This window comes from Ambystoma mexicanum, chromosome 1p, assembly GCF_040938575.1.
Source record: "Ambystoma mexicanum isolate Mex_15411 chromosome 1p, UKY_AmexF1_1, whole genome shotgun sequence".
Taxonomy (NCBI): domain Eukaryota; kingdom Metazoa; phylum Chordata; class Amphibia; order Caudata; family Ambystomatidae; genus Ambystoma; species Ambystoma mexicanum.
Genome location: NC_090921.1, coordinates 1025806024 through 1025832502, shown reverse-complemented (window position 1 = coordinate 1025832502; position 26479 = coordinate 1025806024). Strand labels below are relative to the sequence as shown.

The window sequence follows — 26479 nt, the reverse complement described above, 5'->3', positions numbered from 1 at the left end:
CAGATAGAAGCCAAGTGTCTTAACATCTTTGGAAACCTTGATAATGTTCCCGTCAATTTCAAATGAGGTATAGTCCTGACTGAGTTTCTTCATGTTAGAATGTGTCCCTAGGATGAGCAACTCTGTTTTGTCATCGTTCAGGCATAGACCGTGGGTTGCCATCCATGCCTGGACGATGATATACACCCTATTCACCAAGGCCAAATCCTGTTGTAGTCCCCGGAAAGTGGGAGGAGAATCTGGGTATCATCTGCATAGTTGGTGTAGGTGATACCAAGATGGTCCAGATCATCAAAAAGGGGCCTAGTGAATATGTTGTAGAGAGTCGGGGAGACGCATGAGCCCTGAGGGACTCCACATCGGATGGGGATTGGGTCCGCCGCTGCCGAAGGGGAGAACACCCTCATGGTCCTATCACTGAGGAAGGATTCAATCCAAGATATGGCCTCCTTGGAAAAGTGTGCAGCAGAGTCTAAATGGCTGCAAAGTACTCCATGGTCTACAAGGTCGAAAGCCGCCGAGAGGTCCAGCAACAAGAGGAGAGCCATTTTACCTTTATCTCTTATTTCATCTATTTGTGCCTTTAGGTCGATCAGGGCAGTCTCTGTACCATGTTGTGGACGGAATCCTGATTGGCGCTCTCCTAAGAGTTTATGTTGTTCCAGGAAACTTTGGATCTGATTGTAGGCGATCTTATCCAAGATTTTGAGCAGGAAGGGGACTGTTGTAATGGGGCGGTAGTTTGTGGGTATAAGAGGGTCTAGCGTTTGCTTTTTAAGCAATGGTAGTACCCAGGATTGTTTTAAATTGGTGGGTACCGTGCCGGACGTGAAAGAAGAGTTGACAAGTTTGGCAATAAACGGGGAGAGATCTCTAGCTGCGTCTTTTATAAGCTGGGCAGGGCAAGAATCACCCTGGCAGTTAGACGGCTTAAGAGAGAGGATGACTTTCTCCACATCGAGAATCGATGTTTTGGAAAACATGAACCGTGTGGCTATGTCCTGGGTCTTTGGGGTAGGGTCTGTAGTGAGGTTGTTAGGCTTGGACTGATGAGTAAGGGAAGCTTTCTTTTTAGTTATTTTCGTTTGGAGTAGAGCGATTTGGATCCCCATCTCTTGCTATGAACTGACAAAACAGCAGAATCCCCTTGACAATCTTGATTTCTCAAGGGAAATGGGAGAACACTATACACCATCCAAGATATTAAAATATTGTCAAGGCCCAACACGGCTGAATACTCTGAGGAGATGGCCTGTGAGGCGCGCCTTTCAACTTTTCCCCCTTAATATGGTGGTCAGTAACATGCGGGAGACTGCGGAGGGGGTCATTTTTTTAATTGGGAACTGATGTGCTTTTACTCAATTCGGGAACCTCACAAGCCAAATTTGTAGTATTTTGCACGAATTGCAAGAGATGTTTGCATGTCGACGGTTGAAGTGGAAGCTCGAATTGAGCTTGCTAGAGAACGGTTTGCCATGCCTTCGATAGCTCAGTTGGTAGAGGGGAGGACTGTAGTGGTAACACAGGCATCCTTAGGTCGCTGGTTCAAATCCGGCTCGAAGGACTTTTGCCAAATGCAAATTTTATTGAATACTTGGAAAGTAAAATACTTGGAAAATAACATAACAGACAATTTATAATTATATTATATTTCATCACTGAAAATAGATGCCTTTTGCTTTGAGGCTGTGGCCACGTTATGTTTCTGTCCAACACCAATCTTCATTGGTTTCCTGTGAGGTATTTTGGATCCCCATCTCTTGCTATGAACTGACAAAACAGCAGAATCCCCTTGACAATCTTGATTTCTCAAGGGAAATGGGAGAACACTATTCACCATCCAAGATATTAAAATATTGTCAAGGCCGAACACTGATGAATACTCTGAGGAGATGGCCTGTGAGGCGCCGACTTTCAACTTTTCCTCCTTTGTATGGTGGTCAGTAACATGCGGGAGACTGCGGAGGGGGTCATTTTTTTAATTGTGAACTGATGTGCTTTTACTCAATTCGGGAACCTCACAAGCCAAATTTGTAGTATTTTGCACAAATTGCAAGAGATGTTTGAATGTCGAGGGTTGAAGTGGAAGCTCGTATTGAGCTTGCTAGAGACTGATTTGCCAAGCCTTCGATAGCTCAGTTGGTAGAGCGGAGGACTGTAGTGGTAAAACAGGCATCCTTAGGTCGCTGGTTCAAATCCGGCTCGAAGGACTTTTGCCAAATGCACATTTTATTGAATACTTGGAAAGTAAAATACTTGGAAAGTAAAATAACAGACAATTTATAATTATATTATATTTCATCACTGAAAATAGATGCCTTTTGCTTTGAGGCTGTGACCACCTTATTTTTCAGTCCAACACAAATCTTCATTGGTTTCCTGTGAGGTGTTTTGGATCCCCATCTCTTGCTATGAACTGGCAAAACAGCAGAATCCCCTTGACAATCTTGATTTCTCAAGGGAAATGAGAGAACACTATACACCATCCAAGATATTAAAATATTGTCAAGGCCCAACGCTGCTGAATACTCTGAGGAGATGGCCTGTGAGGTGCCGCCTTTCAACTTTTCCCCCTTAGTATGGTGGTCAGTAACATGCGGGAGACTGCGGAGGGGGTCATTTTTTTAATTGGGAACTGATGTGCTTTTACTCAATTCGGGAACCTCACAAGCCAAATTTGTAGTATTTTGCACGAATTGCAAGAGATGTTTACAAGTCGATGGTTGAAGTGAAAGCTCGTATTGAGTTTGCTAGAGTTGATTTGCCAAGCCTTCGATAGCTCAGTTGGTAGAGCGGAGGACTGTAGTGGTAAAACAGGCATCCTTAGGTCGCTGGTTCAAATCCGGCTCGAAGGACTCTTGCCAAATGCACATTTTATTGAATACTTGGAAAGTAAAATACTTGGAAAGTAAAATAACAGACAATTTATAATTATATTATATTTCATCACTGAAAATAGATGCCTTTTGCTTTGAGGCTGTGGCCACGTTATTTTTCTGTCCAACACGAATCTTCATTGGTTTCCTGTCAGTTGTTTTGTATCCCCATCTCTTGCTATGAACTGGCAAAACAGCAGAATCCCCTTGACAATCTTGATTTCTCAAGGGAAATGAGAGAACACTATACACCATCCAAGATATTAAAATATTGTCAAGGCCCAACACGGCTGAATACTCTGAGGAGATGGCCTGTGAGGCGCCGCCTTTCAACTTTTCCCCCTTAGTATGGTGGTCATTAACATGCGGGAGACTGCGGAGGGGTCATTTTTTTAATTGGGAACTGATGTGCTTTTACTCAATTCGGGAACCTCACAAGCCAAATTTGTAGTATTTTGCACGAATTGCAAGAGATGTTTACAAGTCGACGGTTGAAGTGGAAGCTCGTATTGAGTTTGCTAGAGAATGATTTGCCAAGCCTTTGATAGCTCAGTTGAAAGAGCGGAGGACTGTAGTGGTAAAACAGGCATCCTTAGGTCACTGGTTCAAATCCGGCTCGAAGGACTTTTGCCAAATGCAAATTTTATTGAATACTTGGAAAGTAAAATACTTGGAAAGTAAAATAACAGACAATTTATAATTATATTTTATTTCATCACTGAAAATAGATGCCTTTTGCTTTGAGGCTGTGGCCACGTTATTTTTCTGTCCGACACCAATCTTCGTTGGTTTCCTGTGACGTGTTTTGGATCCCCATCTCTTGCTATGAACTGACAAAACAGCAGAATCCCCTTGACAATCTTGATTTCTCAAGGGAAATGGGAGAACACCATACACCATCCAAGATATTAAAATATTGTCAAGGCCGAACACTGATGAATACTCTGAGGAGATGGCCTGTGAGGCGCCGCCTTTCAACTTTTCCTCCTTAGCATGGTGGTCAGTAACATGCGGGAGACTGCGGAGGCGGTCATTTTTTTAATTGGGAACTGATGTGCTTTTACTCAATTCGGGAACCTCACAAGCCAAATTTGTAGTATTTTGCACGAATTGCAAGAGATGTTTGCATGTCGACGGTTGAAGTGGAAGCTCGAATTGAGCTTGCTAGAGAACGGATTGCAAAGCCTTAGATAGCTCAGTTGGTAGAGGGGAGGACTGTAGTGGTAAAACAGGCATCCTTATGTCGCTGGTTCAAATCCGGCTCGAAGGTCTTTTGCCAAATGCAAATTTTATTGAATACTTGGAAAGTAAAATACTTGGAAAATAACATAACAGACAATTTATAATTATATTATATTTCATCTCTGAAAATAGATGCCTTTTGCTTTGAGGCTGTGGCCACATTATTTTTCTGTCCAACACCAATCTTCTTTGGTTTCCTGTGAGGTGTTTTTTTGATCCCCATCTCTTGCTATGAACTGGCAAAACAGCAGAATCCCCTTGACAATCTTGATTTCTCAAGGGAAATGAGAGAACAGTATACACCATCCAAGATATTAAAATATTGTCAAGGCCCAACACGGCTGAATACTCTGAGGAGATGGCCTGTGAGGCGCCGCCTTTCAACTTTTCCCCCTTAGTATGGTGGTCAGTAACATGCGGGAGACTGCGGAGGGGGTCATTTTTTTAATTGGGAACTGATGTGCTTTTACTCAATTCGGGAACGTCACAAGCCAAATTTGTAGTATTTTGCACGAATTGCAAGAGATGTTTACAAGTCGACGGTTGAAGTGGAAGCTCGTATTGAGTTTGCTAGAGTTGATTTGCCAATCCTTCGATAGCTCAGTTGGTAGAGCGGAGGACTGTAGTAGTAAAACAGGCATCCTTAGGTCGCTGGTTCAAATCCGGCTCGAAGGACTCTTGCCAAATTCACATTTTATTGAATACTTGGAAAGTAAAATACTTGGAAAGTAAAATAACAGACAATTTATAATTATATTTTATTTCATCACTGAAAATAGATGCCTTTTGCTTTGAGGCTGTGGCCACGTTATTTTTCTGTCCGACACCAATCTTCGTTGGTTTCCTGTGACGTGTTTTGGATCCCCATCTCTTGCTATGAACTGACAAAACAGCAGAATCCCCTTGACAATCTTGATTTCTCAAGGGAAATGGGAGAACACCATACACCATCCAAGATATTAAAATATTGTCAAGGCCGAACACTGATGAATACTCTGAGGAGATGGCCTGTGAGGCGCCGCCTTTCAACTTTTCCTCCTTAGTATGGTGGTCAGTAACATGCGGGAGACTGCGGAGGCGGTCATTTTTTTAATTGGGAACTGATGTGCTTTTACTCAATTCGGGAACCTCACAAGCCAAATTTGTAGTATTTTGCACGAATTGCAAGAGATGTTTGCATGTCGACGGTTGAAGTGGAAGCTCGAATTGAGCTTGCTAGAAAACGGTTTGCCAAGCCTTCGATAGCTCAGTTGGTAGAGGGGAGGACTGTAGTGGTAAAACAGGCATCCTTAGGTCGCTGGTTCAAATCCGGCTCGCAGGACTTTTGCCAAATGCAAATTTTATTGAATACTTGGAAAGTAAAATACTTGGAAAATAACATAACAGACAATTTATAATTATATTATATTTCATCACTGAAAATAGATGCCTTTTGCTTTGAGGCTGTGGCCACATTATTTTTCTGTCCAACACCAATCTTCTTTGGTTTCCTGTGAGGTGTTTCTTTGATCCCCATCTCTTGCTATGAACTGGCAAAACAGCATAATCCCCTTGACAATCTTGATTTCTCAAGGAAAATGAGAGAACACTATACACCATCCAAGATAATAAAATATTGTCAAGGCCCAACGCGGCTGAATACTCTGAGGAGATGGCCTGTGAGGTGCCGCCTTTCAACTTTTCCCCCTTAGTATGGTGGTCAGTAACATGCGGGAGACTGCGGCGGGGGTCATTTTTTTAATTGGGAACTGATGTGCTTTTACTCAATTCGGGAACCTCACAAGCCAAATTTGTAGTATTTTGCACGAATTGCAAGAGATGTTTGAATGTCGACGGTTGAAGTGGAAGCTCGTATTGAGCTTGCTAGAGACTGATTTGCCAAGCCTTCGATAGCTCAGTTGGTAGAGCAGAGGACTGTAGTGGTAAAACAGGCATCCTTAGGTCGCTGGTTCAAATCCAGATTTAAGGACTTTTGCCAAATGCAAATTTTATTGAATACTTGGAAAGTAAAATGCTTGGAAAATAAAATAACAGACAATTTATAATTATATTATATTTCATCACTGAAAATAGATGCCTTTTGCTTTGAGGCTGTGGCCACGTTATGTTTCTGTCCGACACCAATCTTCGTTGGTTTCCTGTGAGGTGTTTTGGATCCCCATCTCTTGCTATGAACTGACAAAACAGCAGAATCCCCTTGACAATCTTGATTTCTCAAGGGAAATGGGAGAACACTATACACCATCCAAGATATTAAAATATTGTCAAGGCCCAACACGGCTGAATACTCTGAGGAGATGGCCTGTAAGGCGCGCCTTTCAACTTTTCCCCCTTAATATGGTGGTCAGTAACATGCGGGAGACTGCGGAGGGGGTCATTTTTTTAATTGGGAACTGATGTGCTTTTACTCAATTCGGGAACCTCACAAGCCAAATTTGTAGTATTTTGCACGAATTGCAAGAGATGTTTACAAGTCGACGGTTGAAGTGGAAGCTCGTATTGAGTTTGCTAGAGAATGATTTGCCAAGACTTCGAAAGCTCAGTTGGTAGAGCGGAGGACTGTAGTGGTAAAACAGGCATCCTTAGGTCGCTGGTTCAAATCCGGCTCGAAGGACTTTTGCCAAATGCAAATTTTATTGAATACTTGGAAAGTAAAATACTTGGAAAATAAAATAACAGACAATTTATAATTATATTATATTTCATCACTGAAAATAGATGCCTTTTGCTTTGAGGCTGTGGCCACGTTATGTTTCTGTCCAACACCAATCTTCATTGGTTTCCTGTGAGGTGTTTCGGATCCCCATCTCTTGCTATGAACTGGCAAAACAGCAGAATCCCCTTGACAATCTTGATTTCTCAAGGGAAATGAGAGAACAGTATACACCATCCAAGATATTAAAATATTGTCAAGGCCCAACACGGCTGAATACTCTGAGGAGATGGCCTGTGAGGCGCCGCCTTTCAACTTTTCCCCCTTAGTATGGTGGTCAGTAACATGCGGGAGACTGCGGAGGGGGTCATTTTTTTAATTGTGAACTGATGTGCTTTTACTCAATTCGGGAACCTCACAAGCCAAATTTGTAGTATTTTGCACAAATTGCAAGAGATGTTTGAATGTCGAGGGTTGAAGTGGAAGCTCGTATTGAGCTTGCTAGAGACTGATTTGCCAAGCCTTCGATAGCTCAGTTGGTAGAGCGGAGGACTGTAGTGGTAAAACAGGCATCCTTAGGTCGCTGGTTCAAATCCGGCTCGAAGGACTTTTGCCAAATGCACATTTTATTGAATACTTGGAAAGTAAAATACTTGGAAAGTAAAATAACAGACAATTTATAATTATATTATATTTCATCACTGAAAATAGATGCCTTTTGCTTTGAGGCTGTGACCACCTTATTTTTCTGTCCAACACAAATCTTCATTGGTTTCCTGTGAGGTGTTTTGGATCCCCATCTCTTGCTATGAACTGGCAAAACAGCAGAATCCCCTTGACAATCTTGATTTCTCAAGGGAAATGAGAGAACACTATACACCATCCAAGATATTAAAATATTGTCAAGGCCCAACGCGGCTGAATACTCTGAGGAGATTGCCTGTGAGGTGCCGCCTTTCAACTTTTCCCCCTTAGTATGGTGGTCAGTAACATGCGGGAGACTGCGGAGGGGGTCATTTTTTTAATTGGGAACTGATGTGCTTTTACTCAATTCGGGAACCTCACAAGCCAAATTTGTAGTATTTTGCACGAATTGCAAGAGATGTTTACAAGTCGACGGTTGAAGTGGAAGCTCGTATTGAGTTTGCTAGAGATTGATTTGCCACGCCTTCGATAGCTCAGTTGGTAGAGCGGAGGACTGTAGTGGTAAAACAGGCATCCTTAGGTCGCTGGTTCAAATCCGGTTCGAAGGACTTTTGCCAAATGCACATTTTATTGAATACTTGGAAAGTAAAATACTTGGAAAGTAAAATAACAGACTATTTATAATTATATTATATTTCATCACTGAAAATAGATGCCTTTTGCTTTGAGGCTGTGGCCACGTTATTTTTCTGTCCGACACCAATCTTCGTTGGTTTCCTGTGAGGTATTTTGGATCCCCATCTCTTGCTATGAACTGACAAAACAGCAGAATCCCCTTGACAATCTTGATTTCTCAAGGGAAATGGGAGAACACTATACACCATCCAAGATATTAAAATATTGTCAAGGCCGAACACTGATGAATACTCTGAGGAGATGGCCTGTGAGGCGCCGACTTTCAACTTTTCCTCCTTTGTATGGTGGTCAGTAACATGCGGGAGACTGCGGAGGGGGTCATTTTTTTAATTGTGAACTGATGTGCTTTTACTCAATTCGGGAACCTCACAAGCCAAATTTGTAGTATTTTGCACGAATTGCAAGAGATGTTTGAATGTCGAGGGTTGAAGTGGAAGCTCGTATTGAGCTTGCTAGAGACTGATTTGCCAAGCCTTCGATAGCTCAGTTGGTAGAGCGTGGTAAAACAGGCATCCTTAGGTTGCTGGTTCAAATCCGGCTCGCAGGACTTTTGCCAAATGCACATTTTATTGAATACTTGGAAAGTAAAATACTTGGAAAATAACATAACAGACAATTTATAATTATATTATATTTCATCACTGAAAATAGATGCCTTTTGCTTTGAGGCTGTGACCACCTTATTTTTCTGTCCAACACAAATCTTCATTGGTTTCCTGTGAGGTGTTTTGGATCCCCATCTCTTGCTATGAACTGGCAAAACAGCAGAATCCCCTTGACAATCTTGATTTCTCAAGGGTAATGAGAGAACACTATACACCATCCAAGATATTAAAATATTGTCAAGGCCCAACGCGGCTGAATACTCTGAGGAGATGGCCTGTGAGGTGCCGCCTTTCAACTTTTCCCCCTTAGTATGGTGGTCAGTAACATGCGGGAGACTGCGGAGGGGGTCATTTTTTTAATTGGGAACTGATGTGCTTTTACTCAATTCGGGAACCTCACAAGCCAAATTTGTAGTATTTTGCACGAATTGCAAGAGATGTTTGCATGTCGACGGTTGAAGTGGAAGCTCGAATTGAGCTTGCTAGAGAACGGTTTGCCAAGCCTTTGATAGCTCAGTTGGTAGAGGGGAGGACTGTAGTGGTAAAACAGGCATCCTTAGGTCGCTGGTTCAAATCCGGCTCGAAGGACTTTTGCCAAATGCAAATTTTATTGAATACTTGGAAAGTAAAATACTTGGAAAATAACATAACAGACAATTTATAATTATATTATATTTCATCACTGAAAATAGATGCCTTTTGCTTTGAGGCTGTGGCCACATTATTTTTCTGTCCAACACCAATCTTCTTTGGTTTCCTGTGAGGTGTTTCTTTGATCCCCATCTCTTGCTATGAACTGGCAAAACAGCATAATCCCCTTGACAATCTTGATTTCTCAAGGAAAATGAGAGAACACTATACACAATCCAAGTAATTAAAATATTGTCAAGGCCCAACGCGGCTGAATACTCTGAGGAGATGGCCTGTGAGGTGCCGCCTTTCAACTTTTCCCCCTTAGTATGGTGGTCAGTAACATGCGGGAGACTGCGGCGGGGGTCATTTTTTTAATTGTGAACTGATGTGCTTTTACTCAATTCGGGAACCTCACAAGCCAAATTTGTAGTATTTTGCACGAATTGCAAGAGTTGTTTGAATGTCGACGGTTGAAGTGGAAGCTTGTATTGAGCTTGCTAGAGACTGATTTGCCAAGCCTTCGATAGCTCAGTTGGTAGAGCAGAGGACTGTAGTGGTAAAACAGGCATCCTTAGGTCGCTGGTTCAAATCCAGATTGAAGGACTTTTGCCAAATGCAAATTTTATTGAATACTTGGAAAGTAAAATGCTTGGAAAATAAAATAACAGACAATTTATAATTATATTATATTTCATCACTGAAAATAGATGCCTTTTGCTTTGAGGCTGTGGCCACGTTATGTTTCTGTCCGACACCAATCTTCGTTGGTTTCCTGTGAGGTGTTTTGGATCCCCATCTCTTGCTATGAACTGACAAAACAGCCGAATCCCCTTGACAATCTAGATTTCTCAAGGGAAATGGGAGAACACTATACACCATCCAAGATATTAAAATATTGTCAAGGCCCAACACGGCTGAATACTCTGAGGAGATGGCCTGTAAGGCGCGCCTTTCAACTTTTCCCCCTTAATATGGTGGTCAGTAACATGCGGGAGACTGCGGAGGGGGTCATTTTTTTAATTGGGAACTGATGTGCTTTTACTCAATTCGGGAACCTCACAAGCCAAATTTGTAGTATTGTGCACGAATTGCAAGAGATGTTTACAAGTCGACGGTTGAAGTGGAAGCTCGTATTGAGTTTGCTAGAGAATGATTTGCCAAGCCTTCGAAAGCTCAGTTGGTAGAGCGGAGGACTGTAGTGGTAAAACAGGCATCCTTAGGTCGCTGGTTCAAATCCGGCTCGAAGGACTTTTGCCAAATGCAAATTTTATTGAATACTTGGAAAGTAAAATACTTGGAAAATAAAATAACAGACAATTTATAATTATATTATATTTCATCACTGAAAATAGATGCCTTTTGCTTTGAGGCTGTGGCCACGTTATGTTTCTGTCCAACACCAATCTTCATTGGTTTCCTGTGAGGTGTTTCGGATCCCCATCTCTTGCTATGAACTGGCAAAACAGCAGAATCCCCTTGACAATCTTGATTTCTCAAGGGAAATGAGAGAACAGTATACACCATCCAAGATATTAAAATATTGTCAAGGCCCAACACGGCTGAATACTCTGAGGAGATGGCCTGTGAGGCGCCGCCTTTCAACTTTTCCCCCTTAGTATGGTGGTCAGTAACATGCGGGAGACTGCGGAGGGGGTCATTTTTTTAATTGGGAACTGATGTGCTTTTACTCAATTTGGGAACGTCACAAGCCAAATTTGTAGTATTTTGCACGAATTGCAAGAGATGTTTACAAGTCGACGGTTGAAGTGGAAGCTCGTATTGAGTTTGCTAGAGAGCGATTTGCCAAGCCTTCGATAGCTCAGCTGGTAGAGGGAGGACTGTAGTGGTAAAACAGGCATCCTTAGGTCGCTGGTTCAAATCCGGCTCGAAGGACTTTTGCCAAATGCACATTTTATTGAATACTTGGAAAGTAAAATACTTGGAAAGTAAAATAACAGACAATTTATAATTATATTATATTTCATCACTGAAAATAGATGCCTTTTGCTTTGAGGCTGTGGCCACGTTATTTTTCTGTCCGACACCAATCTTCGTTGGTTTCCTGTGAGGTATTTTGGATCCCCATCTCTTGCTATGAACTGACAAAACAGCAGAATCCCCTTGACAATCTTGATTTCTCAAGGGAAATGGGAGAACACTATACACCATCCAAGATATTAAAATATTGTCAAGGCCGAACACGGCTGAATACTCTGAGGAGATGGCCTGTGAGGCGCCGACTTTCAACTTTTCCTCCTTTGTATGGTGGTCAGTAACATGCGGGAGACTGCGGAGGGGGTCATTTTTTTAATTGTGAACTGATGTGCTTTTACTCAATTCGGGAACCTCATAAGCCAAATTTGTAGTATTTTGCACGAATTGCAAGAGATGTTTGAATGTCGACGGTTGAAGTGGAAGCTCGTATTGAGCTTGCTAGAGACTGATTTGCCAAGCCTTCGATAGCTCAGTTGGTAGACCGGAGGACTGTAGTGGTAAAACAGGCATCCTTAGGTCGCTGGTTCAAATCCAGATTGAAGGACTTTTGCCAAATGCAAATTTTATTGAATACTTGGAAAGTAAAATACTTGGAAAGTAAAATAACAGACAGTTTATAATTATATTATATTTCATCACTGAAAATAGATGCCTTTTGCTTTGAGGCTGTGGCCACGTTATTTTTCTGTCCGACACCAATCTTCGTTGGTTTCCTGTGACGTGTTTTGGATCCCCATCTCTTGCTATGAACTGACAAAACAGCAGAATCCCCTTGACAATCTTGATTTCTCAAGGGAAATGGGAGAACACCATACACCATCCAAGATATTAAAATATTGTCAAGGCCGAACACTGATGAATACTCTGAGGAGATGGCCTGTGAGGCGCCGCCTTTCAACTTTTCCTCCTTAGTATGGTGGTCAGTAACATGCGGGAGACTGCGGAGGCGGTCATTTTTTTAATTGGGAACTGATGTGCTTTTACTCAATTCGGGAACCTCACAAGCCAAATTTGTAGTATTTTGCACGAATTGCAAGAGATGTTTGCATGTCGACGGTTGAAGTGGAAGCTCGAATTGAGCTTGCTAGAAAACGGTTTGCCAAGCCTTCGATAGCTCAGTTGGTAGAGGGGAGGACTGTAGTGGTAAAACAGGCATCCTTAGGTCGCTGGTTCAAATCCGGCTCGAAGGACTTTTGCCAAATGCAAATTTTATTGAATACTTGGAAAGTAAAATACTTGGAAAATAACATAACAGACAATTTATAATTATATTATATTTCATCACTGAAAATAGATGCCTTTTGCTTTGAGGCTGTGGCCACATTATTTTTCTGTCCAACACCAATCTTCTTTGGTTTCCTGTGAGGTGTTTCTTTGATCCCCATCTCTTGCTATGAACTGGCAAAACAGCAGAATCCCCTTGACAATCTTGATTTCTCAAGGGAAATGGGAGAACACTATACACCATCCAAGATATTAAAATATTGTCAAGGCCCAACACGGCTGAATACTCTGAGGAGATGGCCTGTAAGGCGCGCCTTTCAACTTTTCCCCCTTAATATGGTGGTCAGTAACATGCGGGAGACTGCGGAGGGGGTCATTTTTTTAATTGGGAACTGATGTGCTTTTACTCAATTCGGGAACCTCACAAGCCAAATTTGTAGTATTTTGCACGAATTGCAAGAGATGTTTGCATGTCGACGGTTGAAGTGGAAGCTCGAATTGAGCTTGCTAGAGAACGGTTTGCCATGCCTTCGATAGCTCAGTTGGTAGAGGGGAGGACTGTAGTGGTAAAACAGGCATCCTTAGGTCGCTGGTTCAAATCCGGCTCGAAGGACTTTTGCCAAATGCAAATTTTATTGAATACTTGGAAAGTAAAATACTTGGAAAATAACATAACAGACAATTTATAATTATATTATATTTCATCACTGAAAATAGATGCCTTTTGCTTTGAGGCTGTGGCCACGTTATGTTTCTGTCCAACACCAATCTTCATTGGTTTCCTGTGAGGTGTTTCAGATCCCCATCTCTTGCTATGAACTGGCAAAACAGCAGAATCCCCTTGACAATCTTGATTTTTCAAGGGAAATGAGAGAACAGTATACACCATCCAAGATATTAAAATATTGTCAAGGCCCAACACGGCTGAATACTCTGAGGAGATGGCCTGTGAGGCGCCGCCTTTCAACTTTTCCCCCTTAGTATGGTGGTCAGTAACATGCGGGAGACTGCGGAGGGGGTCATTTTTTTAATTGGGAACTGATGTGCTTTTACTCAATTCGGGAACGTCACAAGCCAAATTTGTAGTATTTTGCACGAATTGCAAGAGATGTTTACAAGTCGACGGTTGAAGTGGAAGCTCGTATTGAGTTTGCTATAGAACAATTTGCCAAGCCTTCGATAGCTCAGTTGGTAGAGCGGAGGACTGTAGTGGTAAAACAGGCATCCTTAGGTCGCTGGTTCAAATCCGGCTAGAAGGACTTTTGCCAAATGCACATTTTATTGAATACTTGGAAAGTAAAATACTTGGAAAGTAAAATAACAGACAATTTATAATTATATTATATTTCATCACTGAAAATAGATGCCTTTTGCTTTGAGGCTGTGGCCACGTTATTTTTCTGTCCGACACCAATCTTCGTTGGTTTCCTGTGAGGTATTTTGGATCCCCATCTCTTGCTATGAACTGACAAAACAGCAGAATCCCCTTGACAATCTTGATTTCTCAAGGGAAATGGGAGAACACTATTCACCATCCAAGATATTAAAATATTGTCAAGGCCGAACACTGATGAATACTCTGAGGAGATGGCCTGTGAGGCGCCGACTTTCAACTTTTCCTCCTTTGTATGGTGGTCAGTAACATGCGGGAGACTGCGGAGGGGGTCATTTTTTTAATTGTGAACTGATGTGCTTTTACTCAATTCGGGAACCTCACAAGCCAAATTTGTAGTATTTTGCACAAATTGCAAGAGATGTTTGAATGTCGAGGGTTGAAGTGGAAGCTCGTATTGAGCTTGCTAGAGACTGATTTGCCAAGCCTTCGATAGCTCAGTTGGTAGAGCGGAGGACTGTAGTGGTAAAACAGGCATCCTTAGGTCGCTGGTTCAAATCCGGCTCGAAGGACTTTTGCCAAATGCACATTTTATTGAATACTTGGAAAGTAAAATACTTGGAAAGTAAAATAACAGAGAATTTATAATTATATTATATTTCATCACTGAAAATAGATGCCTTTTGCTTTGAGGCTGTGACCACCTTATTTTTCAGTCCAACACAAATCTTCATTGGTTTCCTGTGAGGTGTTTTGGATCCCCATCTCTTGCTATGAACTGGCAAAACAGCAGAATCCCCTTGACAATCTTGATTTCTCAAGGGAAATGAGAGAACACTATACACCATCCAAGATATTAAAATATTGTCAAGGCCCAACGCTGCTGAATACTCTGAGGAGATGGCCTGTGAGGTGCCGCCTTTCAACTTTTCCCCCTTAGTATGGTGGTCAGTAACATGCGGGAGACTGCGGAGGGGGTCATTTTTTTAATTGGGAACTGATGTGCTTTTACTCAATTCGGGAACCTCACAAGCCAAATTTGTAGTATTTTGCACGAATTGCAAGAGATGTTTACAAGTCGACGGTTGAAGTGGAAGCTCGTATTGAGTTTGCTAGAGAATGATTTGCCAAGCCTTTGATAGCTCAGTTGAAAGAGCGGAGGACTGTAGTGGTAAAACAGGCATCCTTAGGTCACTGGTTCAAATCCGGCTCGAAGGACTTTTGCCAAATGCAAATTTTATTGAATACTTGGAAAGTAAAATACTTGGAAAGTAAAATAACAGACAATTTATAATTATATTTTATTTCATCACTGAAAATAGATGCCTTTTGCTTTGAGGCTGTGGCCACGTTATTTTTCTGTCCGACACCAATCTTCGTTGGTTTCCTGTGACGTGTTTTGGATCCCCATCTCTTGCTATGAACTGACAAAACAGCAGAATCCCCTTGACAATCTTGATTTCTCAAGGGAAATGGGAGAACACCATACACCATCCAAGATATTAAAATATTGTCAAGGCCGAACACTGATGAATACTCTGAGGAGATGGCCTGTGAGGCGCCGCCTTTCAACTTTTCCTCCTTAGCATGGTGGTCAGTAACATGCGGGAGACTGCGGAGGCGGTCATTTTTTTAATTGGGAACTGATGTGCTTTTACTCAATTCGGGAACCTCACAAGCCAAATTTGTAGTATTTTGCACGAATTGCAAGAGATGTTTGCATGTCGACGGTTGAAGTGGAAGCTCGAATTGAGCTTGCTAGAGAACGGATTGCAAAGCCTTAGATAGCTCAGTTGGTAGAGGGGAGGACTGTAGTGGTAAAACAGGCATCCTTATGTCGCTGGTTCAAATCCGGCTCGAAGGTCTTTTGCCAAATGCAAATTTTATTGAATACTTGGAAAGTAAAATACTTGGAAAATAACATAACAGACAATTTATAATTATATTATATTTCATCTCTGAAAATAGATGCCTTTTGCTTTGAGGCTGTGGCCACATTATTTTTCTGTCCAACACCAATCTTCTTTGGTTTCCTGTGAGGTGTTTTTTTGATCCCCATCTCTTGCTATGAACTGGCAAAACAGCAGAATCCCCTTGACAATCTTGATTTCTCAAGGGAAATGAGAGAACAGTATACACCATCCAAGATATTAAAATATTGTCAAGGCCCAACACGGCTGAATACTCTGAGGAGATGGCCTGTGAGGCGCCGCCTTTCAACTTTTCCCCCTTAGTATGGTGGTCAGTAACATGCGGGAGACTGCGGAGGGGGTCATTTTTTTAATTGGGAACTGATGTGCTTTTACTCAATTCGGGAACGTCACAAGCCAAATTTGTAGTATTTTGCACGAATTGCAAGAGATGTTTACAAGTCGACGGTTGAAGTGGAAGCTCGTATTGAGTTTGCTAGAGTTGATTTGCCAATCCTTCGATAGCTCAGTTGGTAGAGCGGAGGACTGTAGTAGTAAAACAGGCATCCTTAGGTCGCTGGTTCAAATCCGGCTCGAAGGACTCTTGCCAAATTCACATTTTATTGAATACTTGGAAAGTAAAATACTTGGAAAGTAAAATAACAGACAATTTATAATTATATTTTATTTCATCACTGAAAATAGATGCCTTTTGCTTTGAGGCTGTGGCCACGTTATTTTTCTGTCCGACACCAATCTTCGTTGGTTTCCTGTGACGTGTTTTGGATCCCCATCTCTTGCTATGAACTGACAAAACAGCAGAATCCCCTTGACAATCTTGATTTCTCAAGGGAAATGGGAGAACACCATACACCATCCAAGATATTAAAATATTGTCAAGGCCGAACACTGATGAATACTCTGAGGAGATGGCCTGTGAGGCGCCGCCTTTCAACTTTTCCTCCTTAGTATGGTGGTCAGTAACATGCGGGAGACTGCGGAGGCGGTCATTTTTTTAATTGGGAACTGATGTGCTTTTACTCAATTCGGGAACCTCACAAGCCAAATTTGTAGTATTTTGCACGAATTGCAAGAGATGTTTGCATGTCGACGGTTGAAGTGGAAGCTCGAATTGAGCTTGCTAGAAAACAGTTTGCCAAGCCTTCGATAGCTCAGTTGGTAGAGGGGAGGACTGTAGTGGTAAAACAGGCATCCTTAGGTCGCTGGTTCAAATCCGGCTCGAAGGACTTTTGCCAAATGCAAATTTTATTGAATACTTGGAAAGTAAAATACTTGGAAAATAACATAACAGACAATTTATAATTATATTATATTTCATCACTGAAAATAGATGCCTTTTGCTTTGAGGCTGTGGCCACATTATTTTTCTGTCCAACACCAATCTTCTTTGGTTTCCTGTGAGGTGTTTCTTTGATCCCCATCTCTTGCTATGAACTGGCAAAACAGCATAATCCCCTTGACAATCTTGATTTCTCAAGGAAAATGAGAGAACACTATACACCATCCAAGATAATAAAATATTGTCAAGGCCCAACGCGGCTGAATACTCTGAGGAGATGGCCTGTGAGGTGCCGCCTTTCAACTTTTCCCCCTTAGTATGGTGGTCAGTAACATGCGGGAGACTGCGGCGGGGGTCATTTTTTTAATTGGGAACTGATGTGCTTTTACTCAATTCGGGAACCTCACAAGCCAAATTTGTAGTATTTTGCACGAATTGCAAGAGATGTTTGAATGTCGACGGTTGAAGTGGAAGCTCGTATTGAGCTTGCTAGAGACTGATTTGCCAAGCCTTCGATAGCTCAGTTGGTAGAGCAGAGGACTGTAGTGGTAAAACAGGCATCCTTAGGTCGCTGGTTCAAATCCAGATTTAAGGACTTTTGCCAAATGCAAATTTTATTGAATACTTGGAAAGTAAAATGCTTGGAAAATAAAATAACAGACAATTTATAATTATATTATATTTCATCACTGAAAATAGATGCCTTTTGCTTTGAGGCTGTGGCCACGTTATGTTTCTGTCCGACACCAATCTTCGTTGGTTTCCTGTGAGGTGTTTTGGATCCCCATCTCTTGCTATGAACTGACAAAACAGCAGAATCCCCTTGACAATCTTGATTTCTCAAGGGAAATGGGAGAACACTATACACCATCCAAGATATTAAAATATTGTCAAGGCCCAACACGGCTGAATACTCTGAGGAGATGGCCTGTAAGGCGCGCCTTTCAACTTTTCCCCCTTAATATGGTGGTCAGTAACATGCGGGAGACTGCGGAGGGGGTCATTTTTTTAATTGGGAACTGATGTGCTTTTACTCAATTCGGGAACCTCACAAGCCAAATTTGTAGTATTTTGCACGAATTGCAAGAGATGTTTACAAGTCGACGGTTGAAGTGGAAGCTCGTATTGAGTTTGCTAGAGAATGATTTGCCAAGACTTCGAAAGCTCAGTTGGTAGAGCGGAGGACTGTAGTGGTAAAACAGGCATCCTTAGGTCGCTGGTTCAAATCCGGCTCGAAGGACTTTTGCCAAATGCAAATTTTATTGAATACTTGGAAAGTAAAATACTTGGAAAATAAAATAACAGACAATTTATAATTATATTATATTTCATCACTGAAAATAGATGCCTTTTGCTTTGAGGCTGTGGCCACGTTATGTTTCTGTCCAACACCAATCTTCATTGGTTTCCTGTGAGGTGTTTCGGATCCCCATCTCTTGCTATGAACTGGCAAAACAGCAGAATCCCCTTGACAATCTTGATTTCTCAAGGGAAATGAGAGAACAGTATACACCATCCAAGATATTAAAATATTGTCAAGGCCCAACACGGCTGAATACTCTGAGGAGATGGCCTGTGAGGCGCCGCCTTTCAACTTTTCCCCCTTAGTATGGTGGTCAGTAACATGCGGGAGACTGCGGAGGGGGTCATTTTTTTAATTGTGAACTGATGTGCTTTTACTCAATTCGGGAACCTCACAAGCCAAATTTGTAGTATTTTGCACAAATTGCAAGAGATGTTTGAATGTCGAGGGTTGAAGTGGAAGCTCGTATTGAGCTTGCTAGAGACTGATTTGCCAAGCCTTCGATAGCTCAGTTGGTAGAGCGGAGGACTGTAGTGGTAAAACAGGCATCCTTAGGTCGCTGGTTCAAATCCGGCTCGAAGGACTTTTGCCAAATGCACATTTTATTGAATACTTGGAAAGTAAAATACTTGGAAAGTAAAATAACAGACAATTTATAATTATATTATATTTCATCACTGAAAATAGATGCCTTTTGCTTTGAGGCTGTGACCACCTTATTTTTCTGTCCAACACAAATCTTCATTGGTTTCCTGTGAGGTGTTTTGGATCCCCATCTCTTGCTATGAACTGGCAAAACAGCAGAATCCCCTTGACAATCTTGATTTCTCAAGGGAAATGAGAGAACACTATACACCATCCAAGATATTAAAATATTGTCAAGGCCCAACGCGGCTGAATACTCTGAGGAGATTGCCTGTGAGGTGCCGCCTTTCAACTTTTCCCCCTTAGTATGGTGGTCAGTAACATGCGGGAGACTGCGGAGGGGGTCATTTTTTTAATTGGGAACTGATGTGCTTTTACTCAATTCGGGAACCTCACAAGCCAAATTTGTAGTATTTTGCACGAATTGCAAGAGATGTTTACAAGTCGACGGTTGAAGTGGAAGCTCGTATTGAGTTTGCTAGAGATTGATTTGCCACGCCTTCGATAGCTCAGTTGGTAGAGCGGAGGACTGTAGTGGTAAAACAGGCATCCTTAGGTCGCTGGTTCAAATCCGGTTCGAAGGACTTTTGCCAAATGCACATTTTATTGAATACTTGGAAAGTAAAATACTTGGAAAGTAAAATAACAGACTATTTATAATTATATTATATTTCATCACTGAAAATAGATGCCTTTTGCTTTGAGGCTGTGGCCACGTTATTTTTCTGTCCGACACCAATCTTCGTTGGTTTCCTGTGAGGTATTTTGGATCCCCATCTCTTGCTATGAACTGACAAAACAGCAGAATCCCCTTGACAATCTTGATTTCTCAAGGGAAATGGGAGAACACTATACACCATCCAAGATATTAAAATATTGTCAAGGCCGAACACTGATGAATACTCTGAGGAGATGGCCTGTGAGGCGCCGACTTTCAACTTTTCCTCCTTTGTATGGTGGTCAGTAACATGCGGGAGACTGCGGAGGGGGTCATTTTTTTAATTGTGAACTGATGTGCTTTTACTCAATTCGGGAACCTCACAAGCCAAATTTGTAGTATTTTGCACGAATTGCAAGAGATGTTTGAATGTCGAGGGTTGAAGTGGAAGCTCGTATTGAGCTTGCTAGAGACTGATTTGCCAAGCCTTCGATAGCTCAGTTAGTAGAGCGTGGTAAAACAGGCATCCTTAGGTTGCTGGTTCAAATCCGGCTCGCAGGACTTTTGCCAAATGCACATTTTATTGAATACTTGGAAAGTAAAATACTTGGAAAATAACATAACAGACAATTTATAATTATATTATATTTCATCACTGAAAATAGATGCCTTTTGCTTTGAGGCTGTGACCACCTTATTTTTCTGTCCAACACAAATCTTCATTGGTTTCCTGTGAGGTGTTTTGGATCCCCATCTCTTGCTATGAACTGGCAAAACAGCAGAATCCCCTTGACAATCTTGATTTCTCAAGGGTAATGAGAGAACACTATACACCATCCAAGATATTAAAATATTGTCAAGGCCCAACGCGGCTGAATACTCTGAGGAGATGGCCTGTGAGGTGCCGCCTTTCAACTTTTCCCCCTTAGTATGGTGGTCAGTAACATGCGGGAGACTGCGGAGGGGGTCATTTTTTTAATTGGGAACTGATGTGCTTTTACTCAATTCGGGAACCTCACAAGCCAAATTTGTAGTATTTTGCACGAATTGCAAGAGATGTTTGCATGTCGACGGTTGAAGTGGAAGCTCGAATTGAGCTTGCTAGAGAACGGTTTGCCAAGCCTTTGATAGCTCAGTTGGTAGAGGGGAGGACTGTAGTGGTAAAACAGGCATCCTTAGGTCGCTGGTTCAAATCCGGCTCGAAGGACTTTTGCCAAATGCAAATTTTATTGAATACTTGGAAAGTAAAATACTTGGAAAATAACATAACAGACAATTTATAATTATATTATATTTCATCACTGAAAATAGATGCCTTTTGCTTTGAGGCTGTGGCCACATTATTTTTCTGTCCAACACCAATCTTCTTTGGTTTCCTGTGAGGTGTTTCTTTGATCCCCATCTCTTGCTATGAACTGGCAAAACAGCATAATCCCCTTGACAATCTTGATTTCTCAAGGAAAATGAGAGAACACTATACACCATCCAAGATATTAAAATATTGTCAAGGCCCAACGCGGCTGAATACTCTGAGGAGATGGCCTGTGAGGTGCAGCCTTTCAACTTTTCCCCCTTAGTATGGTGGTCAGTAACATGCGGGAGACTGCGGCGGGGGTCATTTTTTTAATTGTGAACTGATGTGCTTTTACTCAATTCGGGAACCTCACAAGCCAAATTTGTAGTATTTTGCACGAATTGCAAGAGTTGTTTGAATGTCGACGGTTGAAGTGGAAGCTTGTATTGAGCTTGCTAGAGACTGATTTGCCAAGCCTTCGATAGCTCAGTTGGTAGAGCAGAGGACTGTAGTGGTAAAACAGGCATCCTTAGGTCGCTGGTTCAAATCCAGATTGAAGGACTTTTGCCAAATGCAAATTTTATTGAATACTTGGAAAGTAAAATGCTTGGAAAATAAAATAACAGACAATTTATAATTATATTATATTTCATCACTGAAAATAGATGCCTTTTGCTTTGAGGCTGTGGCCACGTTATGTTTCTGTCCGACACCAATCTTCGTTGGTTTCCTGTGAGGTGTTTTGGATCCCCATCTCTTGCTATGAACTGACAAAACAGCCGAATCCCCTTGACAATCTAGATTTCTCAAGGGAAATGGGAGAACACTATACACCATCCAAGATATTAAAATATTGTCAAGGCCCAACACGGCTGAATACTCTGAGGAGATGGCCTGTAAGGCGCGCCTTTCAACTTTTCCCCCTTAATATGGTGGTCAGTAACATGCGGGAGACTGCGGAGGGGGTCATTTTTTTAATTGGGAACTGATGTGCTTTTACTCAATTCGGGAACCTCACAAGCCAAATTTGTAGTATTGTGCACGAATTGCAAGAGATGTTTACAAGTCGACGGTTGAAGTGGAAGCTCGTATTGAGTTTGCTAGAGAATGATTTGCCAAGCCTTCGAAAGCTCAGTTGGTAGAGCGGAGGACTGTAGTGGTAAAACAGGCATCCTTAGGTCGCTGGTTCAAATCCGGCTCGAAGGACTTTTGCCAAATGCAAATTTTATTGAATACTTGGAAAGTAAAATACTTGGAAAATAAAATAACAGACAATTTATAATTATATTATATTTCATCACTGAAAATAGATGCCTTTTGCTTTGAGGCTGTGGCCACGTTATGTTTCTGTCCAACACCAATCTTCATTGGTTTCCTGTGAGGTGTTTCGGATCCCCATCTCTTGCTATGAACTGGCAAAACAGCAGAATCCCCTTGACAATCTTGATTTCTCAAGGGAAATGAGAGAACAGTATACACCATCCAAGATATTAAAATATTGTCAAGGCCCAACACGGCTGAATACTCTGAGGAGATGGCCTGTGAGGCGCCGCCTTTCAACTTTTCCCCCTTAGTATGGTGGTCAGTAACATGCGGGAGACTGCGGAGGGGGTCATTTTTTTAATTGGGAACTGATGTGCTTTTACTCAATTCGGGAACGTCACAAGCCAAATTTGTAGTATTTTGCACGAATTGCAAGAGATGTTTACAAGTCGACGGTTGAAGTGGAAGCTCGTATTGAGTTTGCTAGAGAACGATTTGCCAAGCCTTCGATAGCTCAGCTGGTAGAGGGAGGACTGTAGTGGTAAAACAGGCATCCTTAGGTCGCTGGTTCAAATCCGGCTCGAAGGACTTTTGCCAAATGCACATTTTATTGAATACTTGGAAAGTAAAATACTTGGAAAGTAAAATAACAGACAATTTATAATTATATTATATTTCATCACTGAAAATAGATGCCTTTTGCTTTGAGGCTGTGGCCACATTATTTTTCTGTCCGACACCAATCTTCGTTGGTTTCCTGTGAGGTATTTTGGATCCCCATCTCTTGCTATGAACTGACAAAACAGCAGAATCCCCTTGACAATCTTGATTTCTCAAGGGAAATGGGAGAACACTATACACCATCCAAGATATTAAAATATTGTCAAGGCCGAACACGGCTGAATACTCTGAGGAGATGGCCTGTGAGGCGCCGACTTTCAACTTTTCCTCCTTTGTATGGTGGTCAGTAACATGCGGGAGACTGCGGAGGGGGTCATTTTTTTAATTGTGAACTGATGTGCTTTTACTCAATTCGGGAACCTCATAATCCAAATTTGTAGTATTTTGCACGAATTGCAAGAGATGTTTGAATGTCGACGGTTGAAGTGGAAGCTCGTATTGAGCTTGCTAGAGACTGATTTGCCAAGCCTTCGATAGCTCAGTTGGTAGAGCGGAGGACTGTAGTGGTAAAACAGGCATCCTTAGGTCGCTGGTTCAAATCCAGATTGAAGGACTTTTGCCAAATGCAAATTTTATTGAATACTTGGAAAGTAAAATACTTGGAAAGTAAAATAACAGACAGTTTATAATTATATTATATTTCATCACTGAAAATAGATGCCTTTTGCTTTGAGGCTGTGGCCACGTTATTTTTCTGTCCGACACCAATCTTCGTTGGTTTCCTGTGACGTGTTTTGGATCCCCATCTCTTGCTATGAACTGACAAAACAGCAGAATCCCCTTGACAATCTTGATTTCTCAAGGGAAATGGGAGAACACCATACACCATCCAAGATATTAAAATATTGTCAAGGCCGAACACTGATGAATACTCTGAGGAGATGGCCTGTGAGGCGCCGCCTTTCAACTTTTCCTCCTTAGTATGGTGGTCAGTAACATGCGGGAGACTGCGGAGGCGGTCATTTTTTTAATTGGGAACTGATGTGCTTTTACTCAATTCGGGAACCTCACAAGCCAAATTTGTAGTATTTTGCACGAATTGCAAGAGATGTTTGCATGTCGACGGTTGAAGTGGAAGCTCGAATTGAGCTTGCTAGAAAACGGTTTGCCAAGCCTTCGATAGCTCAGTTGGTAGAGGGGAGGACTGTAGTGGTAAAACAGGCATCCTTAGGTCGCTGGTTCAAATCCGGCTCGAAGGACTTTTGCCAAATGCAAATTTTATTGAATACTTGGAAAGTAAAATACTTGGAAAATAACATAACAGACAATTTATAATTATACTATATTTCATCACTGAAAATAGATGCCTTTTGCTTTGAGGCTGTGGCCACGTTATGTTTCTGTCCAACACCAATCTTCATTGGTTTCCTGTGAGGTGTTTCAGATCCCCATCTCTTGCTATGAACTGGCAAAACAGCAGAATCCCCTTGACAATCTTGATTTCTCAAGGGAAATGAGAGAACAGTATACACCATCCAAGATATTAAAATATTGTCAAGGCCCAACACGGCTGAATACTCTGAGGAGATGGCCTGTGAGGCGCCGCCTTTCAACTTTTCCCCCTTAGTATGGTGGTCAGTAACATGCGGGAGACTGCGGAGGGGGTCATTTTTTTAATTGGGAACTGATGTGCTTTTACTCAATTCGGGAACGTCACAAGCCAAATTTGTAGTATTTTGCACGAATTGCAAGAGATGTTTACAAGTCGACGGTTGAAGTGGAAGCTCGTATTGAGTTTGCTAGAGAACGATTTGCCAAGCCTTCGATAGCTCAGTTGGTAGAGCGGAGGACTGTAGTGGTAAAACAGGCATCCTTAGGTCGCTGGTTCAAATCCGGCTCGAAGGACTTTTGCCAAATGCACATTTTATTGAATACTTGGAAAGTAAAATACTTGGAAAGTAAAATAACAGACAATTTATAATTATATTATATTTCATCACTGAAAATAGATGCCTTTTGCTTTGAGGCTGTGGCCACGTTATTTTTCTGTCCGACACCAATCTTCGTTGGTTTCCTGTGAGGTATTTTGGATCCCCATCTCTTGCTATGAACTGACAAAACAGCAGAATCCCCTTGACAATCTTGATTTCTCAAGGGAAATGGGAGAACACTATTCACCATCCAAGATATTAAAATATTGTCAAGGCCGAACACTGATGAATACTCTGAGGAGATGGCCTGTGAGGCGCCGACTTTCAACTTTTCCTCCTTTGTATGGTGGTCAGTAACATGCGGGAGACTGCGGAGGGGGTCATTTTTTTATTTGTGAACTGATGTGCTTTTACTCAATTCGGGAACCTCACAAGCCAAATTTGTAGTATTTTGCACGAATTGCAAGAGATGTTTGAATGTCGAGGGTTGAAGTGGAAGCTCGAATTGAGCTTGCTAGAGAACGGTTTGCCAAGCCTTTGATAGCTCAGTTGGTAGAGGGGAGGACTGTAGTGGTAAAACAGGCATCCTTAGGTCGCTGGTTCAAATCCGGCTCGAAGGACTTTTGCCAAATGCAAATTTTATTGAATACTTGGAAAGTAAAATACTTGGAAAATAACATAACAGACAATTTATAATTATATTATATTTCATCACTGAAAATAGATGCCTTTTGCTTTGAGGCTGTGGCCACATTATTTTTCTGTCCAACACCAATCTTCTTTGGTTTCCTGTGAGGTGTTTCTTTGATCCCCATCTCTTGCTATGAACTGGCAAAACAGCATAATCCCCTTGACAATCTTGATTTCTCAAGGAAAATGAGAGAACACTATACACCATCCAAGATATTAAAATATTGTCAAGGCCCAACGCGGCTGAATACTCTGAGGAGATGGCCTGTGAGGTGCCGCCTTTCAACTTTTCCCCCTTAGTATGGTGGTCAGTAACATGCGGGAGACTGCGGCGGGGGTCATTTTTTTAATTGTGAACTGATGTGCTTTTACTCAATTCGGGAACCTCACAAGCCAAATTTGTAGTATTTTGCACGAATTGCAAGAGTTGTTTGAATGTCGACGGTTGAAGTGGAAGCTTGTATTGAGCTTGCTAGAGACTGATTTGCCAAGCCTTCGATAGCTCAGTTGGTAGAGCAGAGGACTGTAGTGGTAAAACAGGCATCCTTAGGTCGCTGGTTCAAATCCAGATTGAAGGACTTTTGCCAAATGCAAATTTTATTGAATACTTGGAAAGTAAAATGCTTGGAAAATAAAATAACAGACAATTTATAATTATATTATATTTCATCACTGAAAATAGATGCCTTTTGCTTTGAGGCTGTGGCCACGTTATGTTTCTGTCCGACACCAATCTTCGTTGGTTTCCTGTGAGGTGTTTTGGATCCCCATCTCTTGCTATGAACTGACAAAACAGCCGAATCCCCTTGACAATCTAGATTTCTCAAGGGAAATGGGAGAACACTATACACCATCCAAGATATTAAAATATTGTCAAGGCCCAACACGGCTGAATACTCTGAGGAGATGGCCTGTAAGGCGCGCCTTTCAACTTTTCCCCCTTAATATGGTGGTCAGTAACA

The 26479-nt window shown here is 41.7% G+C and overlaps 8 non-coding genes across 8 annotated transcripts; all 8 read left to right on the top strand.

The window, feature by feature from the left end:
* The first annotated feature begins 2124 nt into the window (after positions 1-2124).
* TRNAY-GUA (transfer RNA tyrosine (anticodon GUA)) lies at positions 2125-2210 on the top strand. The gene is given in 2 exon segments: positions 2125-2161; positions 2175-2210. It is a non-coding gene; the product is annotated as a tRNA-Tyr (tRNA).
* A 559-nt stretch (positions 2211-2769) lies between these two features.
* TRNAY-GUA (transfer RNA tyrosine (anticodon GUA)) lies at positions 2770-2855 on the top strand. Its single transcript is given in 2 exon segments — positions 2770-2806; positions 2820-2855. It is a non-coding gene; the product is annotated as a tRNA-Tyr (tRNA).
* A 1852-nt stretch (positions 2856-4707) lies between these two features.
* TRNAY-GUA (transfer RNA tyrosine (anticodon GUA)) lies at positions 4708-4793 on the top strand. Its single transcript is given in 2 exon segments — positions 4708-4744; positions 4758-4793. It is a non-coding gene; the product is annotated as a tRNA-Tyr (tRNA).
* A 2499-nt stretch (positions 4794-7292) lies between these two features.
* On the top strand, positions 7293-7378 carry TRNAY-GUA (transfer RNA tyrosine (anticodon GUA)). The gene is given in 2 exon segments: positions 7293-7329; positions 7343-7378. It is a non-coding gene; the product is annotated as a tRNA-Tyr (tRNA).
* Positions 7379-14388: 7010 nt separating this feature from the next.
* On the top strand, positions 14389-14474 carry TRNAY-GUA (transfer RNA tyrosine (anticodon GUA)). Its single transcript is given in 2 exon segments — positions 14389-14425; positions 14439-14474. It is a non-coding gene; the product is annotated as a tRNA-Tyr (tRNA).
* Positions 14475-16327: 1853 nt separating this feature from the next.
* On the top strand, positions 16328-16413 carry TRNAY-GUA (transfer RNA tyrosine (anticodon GUA)). Its single transcript is given in 2 exon segments — positions 16328-16364; positions 16378-16413. It is a non-coding gene; the product is annotated as a tRNA-Tyr (tRNA).
* A 2499-nt stretch (positions 16414-18912) lies between these two features.
* On the top strand, positions 18913-18998 carry TRNAY-GUA (transfer RNA tyrosine (anticodon GUA)). The gene is given in 2 exon segments: positions 18913-18949; positions 18963-18998. It is a non-coding gene; the product is annotated as a tRNA-Tyr (tRNA).
* Positions 18999-24715: 5717 nt separating this feature from the next.
* TRNAY-GUA (transfer RNA tyrosine (anticodon GUA)) lies at positions 24716-24801 on the top strand. The gene is given in 2 exon segments: positions 24716-24752; positions 24766-24801. It is a non-coding gene; the product is annotated as a tRNA-Tyr (tRNA).
* Positions 24802-26479: the final 1678 nt, after the last annotated feature.